Source organism: Fukomys damarensis, unplaced genomic scaffold (genome assembly GCF_012274545.1).
Source record: "Fukomys damarensis isolate Sample0158 unplaced genomic scaffold, DMR_v1.0_HiC HiC_scaffold_25, whole genome shotgun sequence".
Classification (NCBI taxonomy): Eukaryota; Metazoa; Chordata; class Mammalia; order Rodentia; family Bathyergidae; genus Fukomys; species Fukomys damarensis.
In genome coordinates this window covers 32,150,901-32,164,789 of record NW_022900937.1, presented here as the reverse complement: position 1 = coordinate 32,164,789, position 13,889 = coordinate 32,150,901, and positions in this window count along the sequence as shown.

Below are 13,889 nucleotides of genomic sequence, written 5' to 3'. Positions count from 1 at the left end.
GCTCACCGTAATCCGAATCCAGGTATATTTAGGGGTCTTGAGGGTGACTTCCGGGATGGGTGCTCTGATGGTGGGCACATGGCACAAGCCTATCATTCCAGCACTTGGGAAGCTGAGGTGGGAGGATTGCAGTGAACTTGAGACCAGCCTGGGCTGTGTAGTGAGTTCAAAGTGCTGTGCATCCTTGAGCTTGGCAAAGTATCCTGCATTTGGGATGCAGCTGATCTTAGCTTAGCAGACCTGAGGATAACTTCTTCCATTTTCTATGGCTCCCTTAACAAACTACCACAAGTCTGGTGACTGAAAATCACACACATTTCTTCTCCTGTGGTCAGAAGCCTGACGTCAGTTTCGGGGGCTGAAACTGAGGCACACGGAGATTGGGGGAAACAGTGCCCTCACCCTTTCGTTTCTCTCCAGCTGTGCTTTGGCTCACAGTTCCTTCAGGCTGACCTCCAATTTACTGTGTGGACTGAGTTGGCGTCAAACTCATGGAGATTCTCCTGCCTCAGCCTCCCAGGTTTGAAGATTATGGTCGTGCACCACCGCGCTCAGCTCTCCTCATCCTGTCTTCACACGACTGTCTCCTCTCCAGTAAAGTCTCCTTCAGGACACTTTCAATTGTGTTTGGGGCCCACGTCAATAATCCAGGAATTCCTCTGCTGCAACATCTCTAATTCCATCACCTGTGTGGACCCTTTTCTACAGAATACGCTCTGGGGACCTCAGCCACAGTTACCCTCCAACCTCCCTAGATGCTGCAAGGCTCATAACGGTTGAGACTTCAAGGCCCCTACTCTCCTCCCTACCCTCCCTGTGCAGCCCCAGAGCCCTGTAGGATGGTTCGCACTTAGGGTCCCGAAGAAGGGACCAGTTCTCAGTGCCAGCTGCAGTCAGTCTTGGTGCCCAGGACCTGGAACCTCGGTCACTCGGCCACTTCTCAAGGCAAGGGTCTGGGGTTGAGTCAGCTGACTTAGGCCAAGATGCAGGCCTGGGGTAGGTGGCTGTGTTGATGAGGGGTGATCAAACTATGCTGTGAATGTTTAAATTTTAAAATTCAAACATTTATTAGTCAAAGACACGTCCATGAATCCTCCTCAAAATCTTCAACCTTGGTTTGAACACACTCATCCCATCGTCCTCAACACTTCCTGCAGCAGCTCTGGAGTCTTCTTTCCTGAGGGTCTTTATCAGATGTGATCACAAATGCAGTGACTGCCGCCACTGAGCTCCACCCAATGGAAAGGCAGCTCATGAAAACACGATGCTGTGTCCTCATCCACCTTAGTCACCGGATCTGGCACCGTGAAACTCCCAGCTCTTCCCCAAAGTCACAATGACCATGGAAGGGAGACGTTATGAATCCATTCAGGACACTGAGGCAGCCAGGACAGTGCAGCAAAAGACCCTCAGGAAAGAGGACTCCAGAGCTGCTGCAGGAAGTGGCGAGGACGATGGGACGAGTGTGTGCAAACCAGGAGAGGATTCTGAGGGGGATTCATGGCAGTGTGTCTTTCACTGTACTAATTTTTATATTTAAGCACTTACGGTATTTCTTGATCACACATGTCTAAAATGAGGCAGGCTCTGACTTCTGACCCTGCCAGTCCCCAGGGCCCAGCTCTAAACCTGGTCAGTCACAGGGCACGGATGAGCCCGTAACGTCTTAATAAAGTGCCTTCTCGCACAGTCACCCCCGAGCGCCTGGTGGCAGATTTGTGAATGAGGGAAGGGTGGTGCGGCTTAGCGTGTCCCGCCTGCCTTCGGGAAGGGCCCCCCTTCCTGCTTTCTATCACACTCTTCCTCACACATGCGCTCGCATTCATTTCTGTGCGATATCCACGGTTACCATAAAAGTCATGCTTTCTCCCCAAGTCTGCGAGCAAAGAAAGCACAGCCCAGGAAAACACGACCCGGAGTGGGGGGACCCTGAGGCCCACCCCGAAGGCACTCATGCCCACATTTCCAAGATTCAGTGTAACCTCGGGACCCCAGCTCCAAAACGTGAGTCACTAATGTGGTGCTGGTACAGGCCGTTCCAGGATGGTGGAGGAAGAGCGCGCGTGTGTGTGTGTGTGTGTGTGTGTGTGTGCGCACGCGTGTGTGTGCGCCTGTGCGTGTGCGCCTGTGCACCCAGGCTGGGAAGGGGTCTCTTTTCTGTCTCCGAGTCGCGTCTCCTCCCTCTTCCGCTCTACACCAGGCCTTCTGGGATAAGCACGAATCTGATCCTCTCCCTGCCTGGCTCTGAGAGGCTGGACCCATCCAAGAGCCGTCCTGGCATCCGTCCTTTCCCAAAAGCTCGAGAGGGATCAGCAGGGTCACTGCGCTTGGAGGCCTCTGAAACCTGCTTGGGGCAGGGGCTGCTCCCCGCTTGGAGGAGAACTGCACAGGTTTGACTCGAATTCCTGAACATCCAGGAGCCTTAACAACGCAGGCCCAAGGGCTTCCGTTTCAAGAAAGCCTAGTACTAAAAAGCCGTGGGTGCAGGGGCTACTACACTCAGTCCACGCTGAAACCACAGAAAGCCCGGGGTGGAGTGGTGATGTCCCAGTAATTCTAGCACTCTGAGGCTGCGGCAGGAGGACTTCAAGTTGGAGCCCAGCCCGGGAAACTTAGCAAGTTAGGGAGACCCTGTCTCAAAATTAAATAAAAAGTGCTGGGGATGCAGCTCAGTGTGGAGGTCTTGAGTTCGATCCCTAGTACCACACACACATACACACACACACACACACACACAATTAGGCAATAGCATCACTTAGTAATTCCAGTTAATTTATATTTTCACCAGGCATGGTGGCATACACAATAGTCCCAGCTTCTCTGGAAGCTGAGGCAGGAGGGTAACTTGAACCCAGAAGTTTGAAGCCAGATTGGGTAACATAGTAAGACCCTATCTCAAAAATAAGCAAATAGAGCTGAGGATTTAGTTCAGTAGTGCTGCCTGTGAAGTACAAGGTCCTGAGTTAAAAAAAAAAAAAAAAAAAAAAAAAAAAAAATCAAATAATACATCTATCCTTGCATTTAAAGGTTTCACTCCATAAACCCTTACTTATTAGGTGCTGACCCCTGCCCTGAGCTGGGGGTCCCAGAGACAAGAACAAGAAAACTTCCCCAGTGACCATAAGACAGAGGACTGAGCCAGGAGAGGGCTATGCCAGCTTGCAGACACTGAGGGACAGGACACCGCGTGTGCACTCACCCTGGGTCCCCAGGGGAGGCTCTGCACCCTTTCCCTTCAGAGAGTGGCAGAGTTCCACCCCGGCCCTGCCCACGGCTGTCCCAGAGGTGGGCCTCCTCCCCCATCCCTGTCTGCTGGACCGCCAGGGCGCCAGCTCCTGTGCTACAAGGGAGACCTGAGACTTCCTCCTCCCCGAGGCCTCAGGCAGCAGTGGGACAGCTTGCCATGGAGAGCTTGCCCTGGAGAGCTTGCCCTGCTGCAGGCGGAGCTGAGAAGCCTCGGGGTCCTCCAGGGCTCCTCCGGTCACCCCAGCGCTTGCACCCCACATCTGGCTCTGTTCAGATTCCAACTTAGGGGTGCGCAGGCCCATGGAAGCTGTGGGGGCAGAGGCCCACCCAGAGCCTCACTTCTGAGGGGCAAAGCCCCATCCAGATGCTTGCCGCTGTGACTGTTACAGAACAGTGCCAAGTCTAAGACTGGGGATTAACATGTCTGTCAAGTGAATAAGAGCGTGGGCAGAGGGGTAACTACAAGACCCACCAGGACCTCGCAAATACCCCGTGTGGCCGTGTGAAGACGCATCCTGTCTTCAGGGAGGCCCGGGGATTTGTTCTGCAAATGACACCTAGAAAATGTCCTGGAGTAGTTCTCAAAGTGTTGGCCCAAGGGCCCCCCTGAGAAACCCCCCGTTGGACTCTTTCAGGAAATCTGCGGGTCAGAAATGATTTCTAAAGCAATACCAGGACCATGGCTGCCTTCCTGTTCGCATTCTGTCCTGCATGGACGGTGGAGATTTCCAGATGTGTGCAAGAAACGAGTAGAAGAAATGCACCTCGATCACGCGGACATTAAAGATACAGTATTTGCAAAAGTGAGCAACAAGAGGGCCGGGGATGTGGCTCAGTGGTTCTGCCGCCTGCCTCATAAGCACAAGGTCCCAAGTTCGATGCCTAGTACTCTCCCCACCAAAAAAGGGAAAGCTAGGTTATACTTTCCACTAAATACCTTCATTTTGGAAAAGTATAGTGGTTTTTGTTTTTTTTTCCATCAAAAAGTGTTGTCATGGGCTGGAGATTTAGCTCAGTGGTTCTGCCGCCTGCCTTGTAAGCACAAGGTCCCGAATTCAACCCCCAGTACCAAAAAAAAAGTCTGGCTGGGCTAGGTGGCACACACCTGTAATTCTAGCACTTGGGAGGCAGAGGTAAGAGGATTGCTACAAGTTGGCCTTGGACTCGGCCGGATGCAGGGTGGCTTTTGTCACCTCGTCCCTGAGCCCCCATCTCCTGCTCTGCCCCAGGGACAGAAACATAGACCCATGCCAGAGGCACAAGCATGTGGCAAGCAGGCCCCTGAGCTCCGAGCCAACAGTGATCACCTCACCCTCTTGTGTGGCTCTGTCTCTGGGTGACCAGAGCTGTGCCCAGAGCAAGCAGAACAACGGGAGCAGGCAGTGGGGCCCCTTCCCCATCACAGGAACCACATCCCAGCTGCTCCCAGGCTGTGCCCCCCAAGTCCACCCTGTGGGGGTGACAGAGGCTTTCTGACCTGGAAGTTGCTGGCGCAGGGAGCCGGGCGCCCTGCAGCACTGGGACAGGCCTATGGTGGTTGGGGAAGCCCCCACTCCTCCGGGGCTCTGCTGGGTGCTGTCCCTGAGTTGCAGAGTCTCTGGGTACCCGGAGGATGGCACAGAGGTGGCCCCTGGGCCTGTGCAGCTGGCAGGAGGGGACCTTGGCCATGTCTTCTGCCCAGCCTAGAGCAGAGGCCAGGGCCTCCTTTGGGCCTTGCCTGGGCTTCTGACAGCTTTGCCAGCCACCAGGTGCCAGGAGAGTCCGGGGCCCTGGGGCTGCTTGGCTCTGCCTACCAGATGGGCCCAGGGCATCCTCCAGGACCCCAGATGTGCCCGCTGCTCCATGTGACACCACCCCCTTCCTCAGCCCAGCCCAGGGCGTCCTGGTCCAGATCTCACAAACCTGGCCTCTGAGGCCGGGTGGCCTGTGTGCACCCATGTGTGAGTGTGCCCATGTGTATGCACCTGTGCCCGTGTATTTACACTGGAAGGACTCCTCATTGACCTTAGGCAAAGGGTGGAGCCGCAGCCGGACAGAAGGGCGCCCCCACTGGACTCCAGCTCTCTGCTATTACCAGCACCTGGCTGGCCGCATCCTGCTGTTGCCCATGGTCTGCATTCTGCCCAGGGTGCTGCAGCTGAAGGGACCTTGCCAGAGCCACAGGAGCTCAGGGCCCTGCCTCGGGTCCCATCTCTACCTTGGCTCAGAGGCACAGGAGACCTGCCATGGGGAGGCCTGGGCCAGGTCCTGGGGTATGGCACCTCTCTCTGCACTGCTGGTCTATAAGCTTCCTGTGTCCGCTTCTGAGGGTGCACGAGCCCCGCTACACCCCTAATCCCCCAGGAATGGCATGGAGCAGAACAATGGCACGATATCCCTGCCTCTGTCATTCCATACCCCAGCAAAGCTGGAGGGAGACAGCTGAGGGTAGCAGTGCACGCTGGTCATCCTTGCACTCTGGGAGGCTGAGACAGGAGGATTCCAAGTTTGAGCCCAGCCTGAGCAACTTAGAGACTTAGGAAGACTCCATCTCAAACTAAAAATAAAAAATAAGAAGGGCTGGGTATGGAGCTCAGTGTGAAGGGGTTGTTTCAATTCCTAGTACTGACAAATAATAATAAATAAAGCTAGCACGAGGAGATCCTGATAGCAGAGGGCCATTTATGTGTTTATTCTTGAGACCAGGTCTTGCTATATAGCTCAGGCTGGCCTTGAACTCCAGGCAATCCTGTAGTCCTCTTGCCTCAGCCTCCTGAATGCTGGGGTTACAGGCATGTACCACCTCGCCTAGAGCTCCAGGGATACTGCCACACAGGCTGGGCCCGCCCCATACACACACACACACACACACACACACACACACTCGCTCATGCATGCGCACACCCCAGGCCCGCCCTTCTCTCCTTCCCTCTGATTTTCTGGCTGAGTCACTTTTTCCAAAAGGTCCCAAGGTCTCACCTTCTCTTTATTTTCCTGCGCTTGTGGTTGAGGTACATATTTTTCCAACTTCCTTTTACTCTTTCCAGCTGACTTAACTTTCCATGCTCAGGGCCAAATTACACACCCGTCCTTCCCCGAGTCACCTGTGACGGGTGTCCCCTGCCATACCAGCTTCGGTTCTCTGTTCTGTGAGATGGCATCCTTGGAAGGAGGGGAGGGCTAGGTGCCTCCTGCCTTCCCCATGTCTCGTACCCTCCTGTTTCTCCCTCACTGTGCCAGGAAAACTCCTATCCATCCACTGGGCCTCAGCCATATGTGCCCCTACAGGCCAGTAAAGAGTTCCCTGGCTGGAGTGGGTGCCCTTCTTTCCCTGTTACAGGTGGAATGGAAGCCCTAACCCACGGTACCTCAGTATGTGACTAATGTGGAGACAGGGTTCTTAAAGAGATGTTAAAAGTTCAGAGCCGCAGCCTGTGACTGTAATCCCAGCACTGTGGGAGGCTGAGTCAGGAGGATGGCATTCCTGGACAACTTAGACCTCTCTGAAAATAAAAAATAAAGGTCTAGAGAAGTAGCTCAGTGTGAAGGCTCTGGGTCGGATCCTGAATATAGAAAAAAAGTCGGGGGGATTTCTTAGTCTTAGTGTCGAGTTCAGTGGCTCTCTCGGCGGGCCAATCCTTTCCCGGGCAGCCCCGGCTGACATCCGAGCGGCCTCAGGAGAGATCCTGGGCAGACGTGTGCCTTGCTGCCGCTCTCGACTTCCAGGCCACAGACACTGTGGGAGAGAATCAGTTCAGTACCGCACCCAGTGCCAGAGCCACACGTTACGCAGCCACAAGTAACCCGCACATGTGAGCCAGGCAGCCTGGAGCCTGCACTCAAGCTGCTTCACAACTGTTTTCAAGCTCCCACTGCAGTTGAAATAAAGGGGAGCCAGGAATTGTGGGTGTTTTTCAAGGGAGCCCCTTCACACTTCCGGGCCGGGCCTCAGGCTCACTGAGCAGCTGTGTGTCCGGGCCAGAACCGGGGCTTCTGCTGGGCACAGCAATGCTTTGGGAATGCAGGAGGGCGGCCACGAGTTCGAGGACGGCCTGGACCGCACAGCAAGACCCCATCTCAACCTCCCCTCCCACACGGATGGTCTTTTGTATGTTTTAGGTTAGATTTTCAAATGTAAAGATGTGTTTTAAATTTCTAAAACAAATAAACAAACAGAACTTCTCACACTGACCAAAGTTGCTAAACCAAACTGACACCAGTCCGAAAAGCTTGGGAAAGGAGTTTGTTTGTTTCTTTCTTTTTTCCCCCACTTCCTACCGTTCTCCATTCTTTTTTTCCCCCTTAAATTTACTGGTACGTTTTAGATACACCATACAGTTACACTCATCGTTAGGATCTGGTACCTTCACGTGGTAAATCTTGGTTCTTATTTTTTCCCATTCCCCTGCCCTCCCTTCACACCCTCCACCCTTCCCCGTTTACAAAGACTTTGTGTCCATGTTTTTCCATTTCTCATATTTTCTCTTTTCCTTTCTGGGAAAGGAGCGTTTCTGTGGGATTCCAGACACACAACAGGACGTCCCTTTGTGTGTTTTTATTTTTGTTTTTGGTACCGGGGATCAAACTCCGGACCTTGCCTTTGAGAGGTGAGCGGCAGAACCACTGAGCCAAATCCCCGGCCCGGCCCTCTGGATTTAAAAGGGTAAATTCCAGCCTCCTCGACTGGACGAGAACGAGATATCCCACCCTTGATGATGGCCCCAACTGCCCCTTTGGTCTGTGCTTCAAGAGACCTGCCTGCTTCTTCCTCCGAGTCTCTTCCCTGTAGTCCCCTGAGCCCTCCAGGACCACGCCCCTCTTCCTCTCGCCACCCCCTTGGGATGGGGAATCAAACTCAGGACCTTGTGCTCGCAAGGCAGGCGTGGTGCCGCTGGCTACACCCCTGGCCATGCTCTTCTTCCTGACACAGATCAGAAATGGCCTAACCCTTCCTTTTTCCTCTAATAGCCAGTGGAGGAGAGGGCGGCTGTGCTGATTAACAGCTATAGGTGGCTGTTCTGGATACCTGAGTTGACTCTGGAAAGTGAACCCCCTGACGCCAGGGGCCTTGAATGTGAAGCAAGGGCAGATTTGAATTTGGACCAATCAGCAAGCTCAGATCAAAAGGCTTGCGTTTAGACCAATTTGGACCAATCAGCAGGCTCAAATTTGGACCAATCGCAGGCCGGCTGTTGCTATGTTAGCAGCATTTGTGCCCACTTCCCCTCGGGTAGATGTAGGATGGCTTACCCTTCTCTGGTGTTGTCCGTAGTCCCACTGAGGTAAAGCCTTCTTGTATGAGTCCTGTACCTCTGCTTGTGATTTATCTGTCGTTTTAGGAGATTGTGTAAACCTTTGGATCCCTGTGACTGGAATGGACAGAGCTGCAGAGAGTAGCAGCTAGAGAAGGTCAGAGAGCAGCGAGGCTGACCCGCGTGGAGCCCAGCAGGCTTAGCATCTGCTTTGTTGTAGGTGTTGTTCCCGAGGGAGGAAAAGCTCAATCTGGTGGGGGAGATGGGCATTGATCAGCAACCACATCCCAGGTCAGGAGAGCCCAGTGCGGTGAAGTGCTAGGGGCACCCAAAACGTAGAGTTTTGGCCAATAGGGTGCTCAATCTGAGGACAGGCTGTGGAGCGCTGCTTATATAGCAGAGCAGGCCTGTGATGGCTCCAAATTGAACCTGCTGATTGGTCTGAATTTGAGCCTGCTGATTGTTCCAAATAAGTGATCTCAAGCCTTCTGATCTGGGCTCGCTGTTCAGTTCTGTATCTGGTTCAAGTCCAAGCCAAATCAAAGGCCAGCCACTAGGCCAAGGGACATTGATTTCAGTCATAGTCAGGTCTGGAGGAGAGGGGGACTAGAGCAGTCTAGGCACTGGAGACACCTGGGCATTTGGCTGGACTCTTGAGTGGTGCGGCTGAGATCCTGCTCTGTGTGGGCCCTTGAGAGTCCCTTCGTCCCCATCTTGTGTGTCTCTGCTCAGCGCACCCACAACTTCCAGGGCCACCTGCCATTACCATTGCCCTGCTCAGAGCCTCTTCTCCGTCTGCCAAGACAGACAGCGTGCCTGGCCTTACATTCAGGCACGGGTGCAGCAGGGTGAAAGGGCTGAGTGCACAGACTCCTGTAGCTTCCTCTAGGTTCATTTCTCAGGCTACTGCTTAATAATAGATGTGTGGTCTCTCCTGTGGTGGAGGCTGAGGCAGGAGAATTGCAACACCTGCGTGTGCCACACCGTCAGGGAACAGGCTGCCATCACCTTGTGACTGTCCCACTCCAGATGTCATTAAGTGTCATGGAGAGGTTGTGCAATGCATCCCAGGCATCTCAGGAGCACAGGTGCCTGCCCCAGCCCTGCCAAACACAGGTGGGTGGGAATGACAGCTGTGCTCAGCAGGAAGCTGTCCCAGCATCTCCTGCACACTTACCAGAAATGCACATTTCCAGGCCACACCCTGGGCTCTGGAAACCCGGGGACCTGGGCCTAGCAACCAAGGGTTCCTAAGGGTTCCCAAGCCCTCCCGGCCTCCCGAGGAAGGTGAGTGTGGGATTCGAGGAGCTGGCTCTGCACCATCCAGCATGACAGCCCGTGCTTGAATTGCAGCGAGTCTGTACTGAGTTGTGCTGTCAGTGCGGAATGCATGCTGCATTTCAAGGAGTTGCTGTGGAAAAAGAAAGCCACCTACCCCTTTCATAATTTTTACACTGGTTAACATCAAAGGGGAATAATACATACGAGGTCTGTGTTGGTTTCTCAGGTACCAGGAATTGCTGGGAGCAGAGTTGGAAAGGTGAGCAACCTTACCCAGTTCCAACTGGTTTGAGATAGGTGTCTAAGCCACAGAGCCAGTGCTCGTGTTTGGTTTTGGGTGCTGGAGTAGCCAAACAGGAACAGATGCTGGGGCTGTGCAGAGCCCCAGGCCTGGGCTTTTGTCTTCTGCCTGGGGGCACCTGGCAGGCTCCTAACTTGGGGTCACCAGCAGCTATGGGTTGTTGTCCACCTCCACCCCATCAGGCAAATTGCAAAGGCTCAGACGTGCACCCCAACTTGGCGACTCTGTGTGGAACGTCAGCCTTAGCTGCTGAGCACACCTCGGCAGTTTACGAAGCAGTTTTCCATCATCAGAAAGGTTAGATGTCTTGTTTCAGTGACAGCCCTAGACGTGGTAGAGCTAGCCTTGAGTTTCCAAAGGGCAGATGGGAAACTGAACCAAAGCTACAGAGGGTGTGTTTTAGGTATTATCTTCAGGCTGCCCAACCAAATTCCAGAGACTGGGCAGCTTACACAACCGGAAATGTGGTTCTCACAGCTCTGGAAGTCCAAGGTCGAGGTAATGGCTGGACCTCTTTCTTTTTTTGTTTGTTTGGTTTTTTGGGTTTTTTTTTAGACAGGGTCACACTGCACAGTTGAGACTGACCTGGAATTCACTATATAGCTGGTCTCGAACTCACAGGGATCCTCCTGCCTCAGCCTCCCGAGTGCTGGGATTACAGGTATGTGCCACCAGGCCCGGCTTGGCTGGACCTATTTCTGCAAAGGATTTACTTCCTGCCCTGCTACCTTCCCGATGTGTCCCCTCAACCCCCAAGCCTGGCCCTCTGCATCCAGCACCCCCACCCCCAGACTTCACTCCTCTTCCTGAGACAGATCAGAAATGGCCCAACTCTTTCCTTTCTCGCTAATAGACAGAGGGGGCATGTGCTGATTGATAGCTACAGCTGGCTGTCCTGGACTCCCAGAGGTGTCCACCTTATTGCAGGGGGCTTGAATTTGAACTGAGCAGTGGATTTGAATTTGGACCATTCAGCAAGCTCAGATCAGAAGGCTTGCGGTTCTTTCAATTTGGACCAATCAGCAGGCTCAAATTTGGACCAACCAGCAGGCTTGAATTTGGACCAATCACAGGCTCAACCCATCATTGACTGGAGCCCAGTCAATGCAAAGCAAAATAAGCCTTTTCCCCATGCAAACTGAAGATCTCAGGTATTTGTTACAGTAACGCAAAGCTGACTAGCATCTTCCAAAATCGCTGTCCCTAAATATGCTTGGTTAATGGATAGCAATTCAACAAATAGGGAGGTAGGTGGGCACATGCTAGTCCATAGCAGGACAGTTGCTTCAGGACAGGGGACACTTGAGCTGATCCTGACCCCCTGGAGCTTGCAAAGATATAAGGGTCCGGGGACCCCATTAAAACCTGTCCCTGAGTCTCACTGACTGGATGAGCAGGACCACAGACAGTATCTGTCTGGGGCAGTCATGCTTGTTGCCTAATGATCCAGTTTCCCCGGCCCTCAGCCATCCACTGATTTGGCTGTGGATTTCACGTAACCCCAGCTTTCCCCCTTCCCAAGTACCTCCTTGGTTTCCTGCTACTGCTGTGACCCGGAAGTTCTCCTGCCATTTCCTCTGGCTGTGAGCCCCGGGGTCAGGTGAAGAATGGGCAGCCAAGAGTGACACTTCTGGTGAACCCTGAGAGCCACATTATTGTGATTACAGATGAAGCTGGCTGATCAAATCCAACGAAGACCTGGAGACAGCTGGTCTCTGCTTCCTCAGACATCTTACAGCAGGAGTCTGTGAGCTGGAGATACTCTTCTTTGCAGGATTCTTTTTAGTAGAACACACACACAAACAGGTTTATTAAAGTGCTGCAAGTAATTTTAACAAAAACATTTCTTCCAGTGCCTGTGGGGGCCCACACGATTCGAGTTTGATTTAATCTCTTCTTGGGTGGCCTTCGTGACCCTCTCCACTACCAGCTCATTTTGCTGGTGGTCACAGCACAGGTCTCGAGGACAGTGATTATTGGGCTTACATGAACCTCTGTGGCCCTGAGGACAGAAGTATGCTCAGTTTTGCTGGCAGGGTGTGGCTATGTGCTCACCAAACTGGCTGTTTTTTCCTGGGCACTCAGCAGTCTGTAACTCCCAGAGTCCTTTGCGTCCAGGTGGGGCCACGTGGCTAATTCTGCCCAATGAGGAGGGCAGAAATGATGGACATGCCCTCCAAGCCTGGCTCCTAAATGATGCCCTGGGGCCCTGTAGCAGGCTCCCTCTTTTCTTAGAGGTAGACTTGGAAGCCCTGAGGGAAGGCATGGGGTTCACCCATAGACAATGCCTGGCTCCTGAATGCCTTGTGTGAGCCGCCCCACCTTTCAGGTTGACCTGCAACCTGAGTGAGAATTGGGAACCACAACACAGTATAACCAATCCTGGCTGACACAGTATTTGGACACTTGGGCTGCAGGTTCCCGGCTGATGGGCCAGCATCTGTCACCTGTAACCTCACCTGTCCCCTGCAAGGATCTGCTACAATAAGCTCCAGAATGACCTTGGTTATAGGTCTCTGCCAAGAAAGAAGGCATAGCATCCCCCAAGACATCACAACACCTCCTCTCCCTTTTTGAATTTTTTTGAGGCAGGGTCTCACCATGTCATCCAGGCTGTTCGTGAACTCATTATGAAGCCCAGGCTGGGCTCGAACTTGCAGCAACCCTCCTGTCTCAGCCTCTGGGTGCTGGAATTATAGGCTGGCACTACCATGCGGTAGTGCCTAACGTACCCGCAGCAGCAGGGCACTGCTAACCCTCTCAGATATTATTTCGTTTGTTCTCACAGCAGGGCCAGCTGGGAGAGGAGCTTCCGGTGGTTTTGGTTTTGCCATTCTGTCCTCAGGAGACAGGGAGGGAAAGAGAGGGGTCCGGAAGCTGGGGGCGGGGATCAGGTACTCTGCCACCGAGTGCGCAGCAGCTTCAAGTGTACCAGGAGTTCACTCGCTCACAGAGCTTTTTGTGGAGAATTTGAAGGAGGGATTGGAGTTTCTCCCTAGAGACGCCGCTGTAAAGATGGCTCTGTCTCAGCACAACAGGGGCGCCGGGCTCCGCGTGCACAGCTGTTTCTGTGGTTACCTGTCTGCTGGGACCAGCGGGGCAGGTGGTCAGGGCGGTGCAATGGGCAGGGCTTCGTAGGAGCCTGCAAGACACGCCCAGGAGACTGCCCTGTTCTGCCCACCAACGGGCCACCAAGTCCCTTCCCCGGCCAGGGGACTGAAGAGTCGTACACATAGGGGAGGGAGTACCGGAAGAAGCCAGCCCCTCCCCGCTGCCCACTGCATAGGTGGGGAAACCGAGGCAGGGGGCATCCAGGGAGCTGGCGGAGGTTACCAGAGTGGGAGCCAGGTCTCCACCTCGGCCAGGCTCTGTCCCAGATCGAGACGAGGGAAGTAGGTGGTAGCAACACCTGGACAGGGGTGGAGGGGAAGCGGGCCTGGCGCACGGCCCAGCCCGGTCCCTGAGAGCCTGGGGCGACGCGGCCTCTTCCCCTTCCCGGGCCACCCAGGCTGAACTTCCTGCCAGGTCAGCTCCTCCCGGGCGCCGCCTCATGGCCTCTCCTGCACTCGCAGGCCAGAGGCCAAAGGTTAGGGAGGCGGGACCTGTGTTCGGTTCTGCGCCTGGCCCGACACCCACGTTTGACTGCGACCCCGCAGCGCCTCGGTCGCGCCGAGAAGTCAGAACAGCAGCAGGTCCCAGAGTCCACCGGGGGCGGGGTCACGGATGGGTGCGGCCACTTCGAGTGCCCGCAGGCGTGGCCTAACTCGGGGGCGTGGCCACCCGCGAGGTCCAATGGGTGTGACTAAAACGGGGGCGTGGTCGGGGAGGGC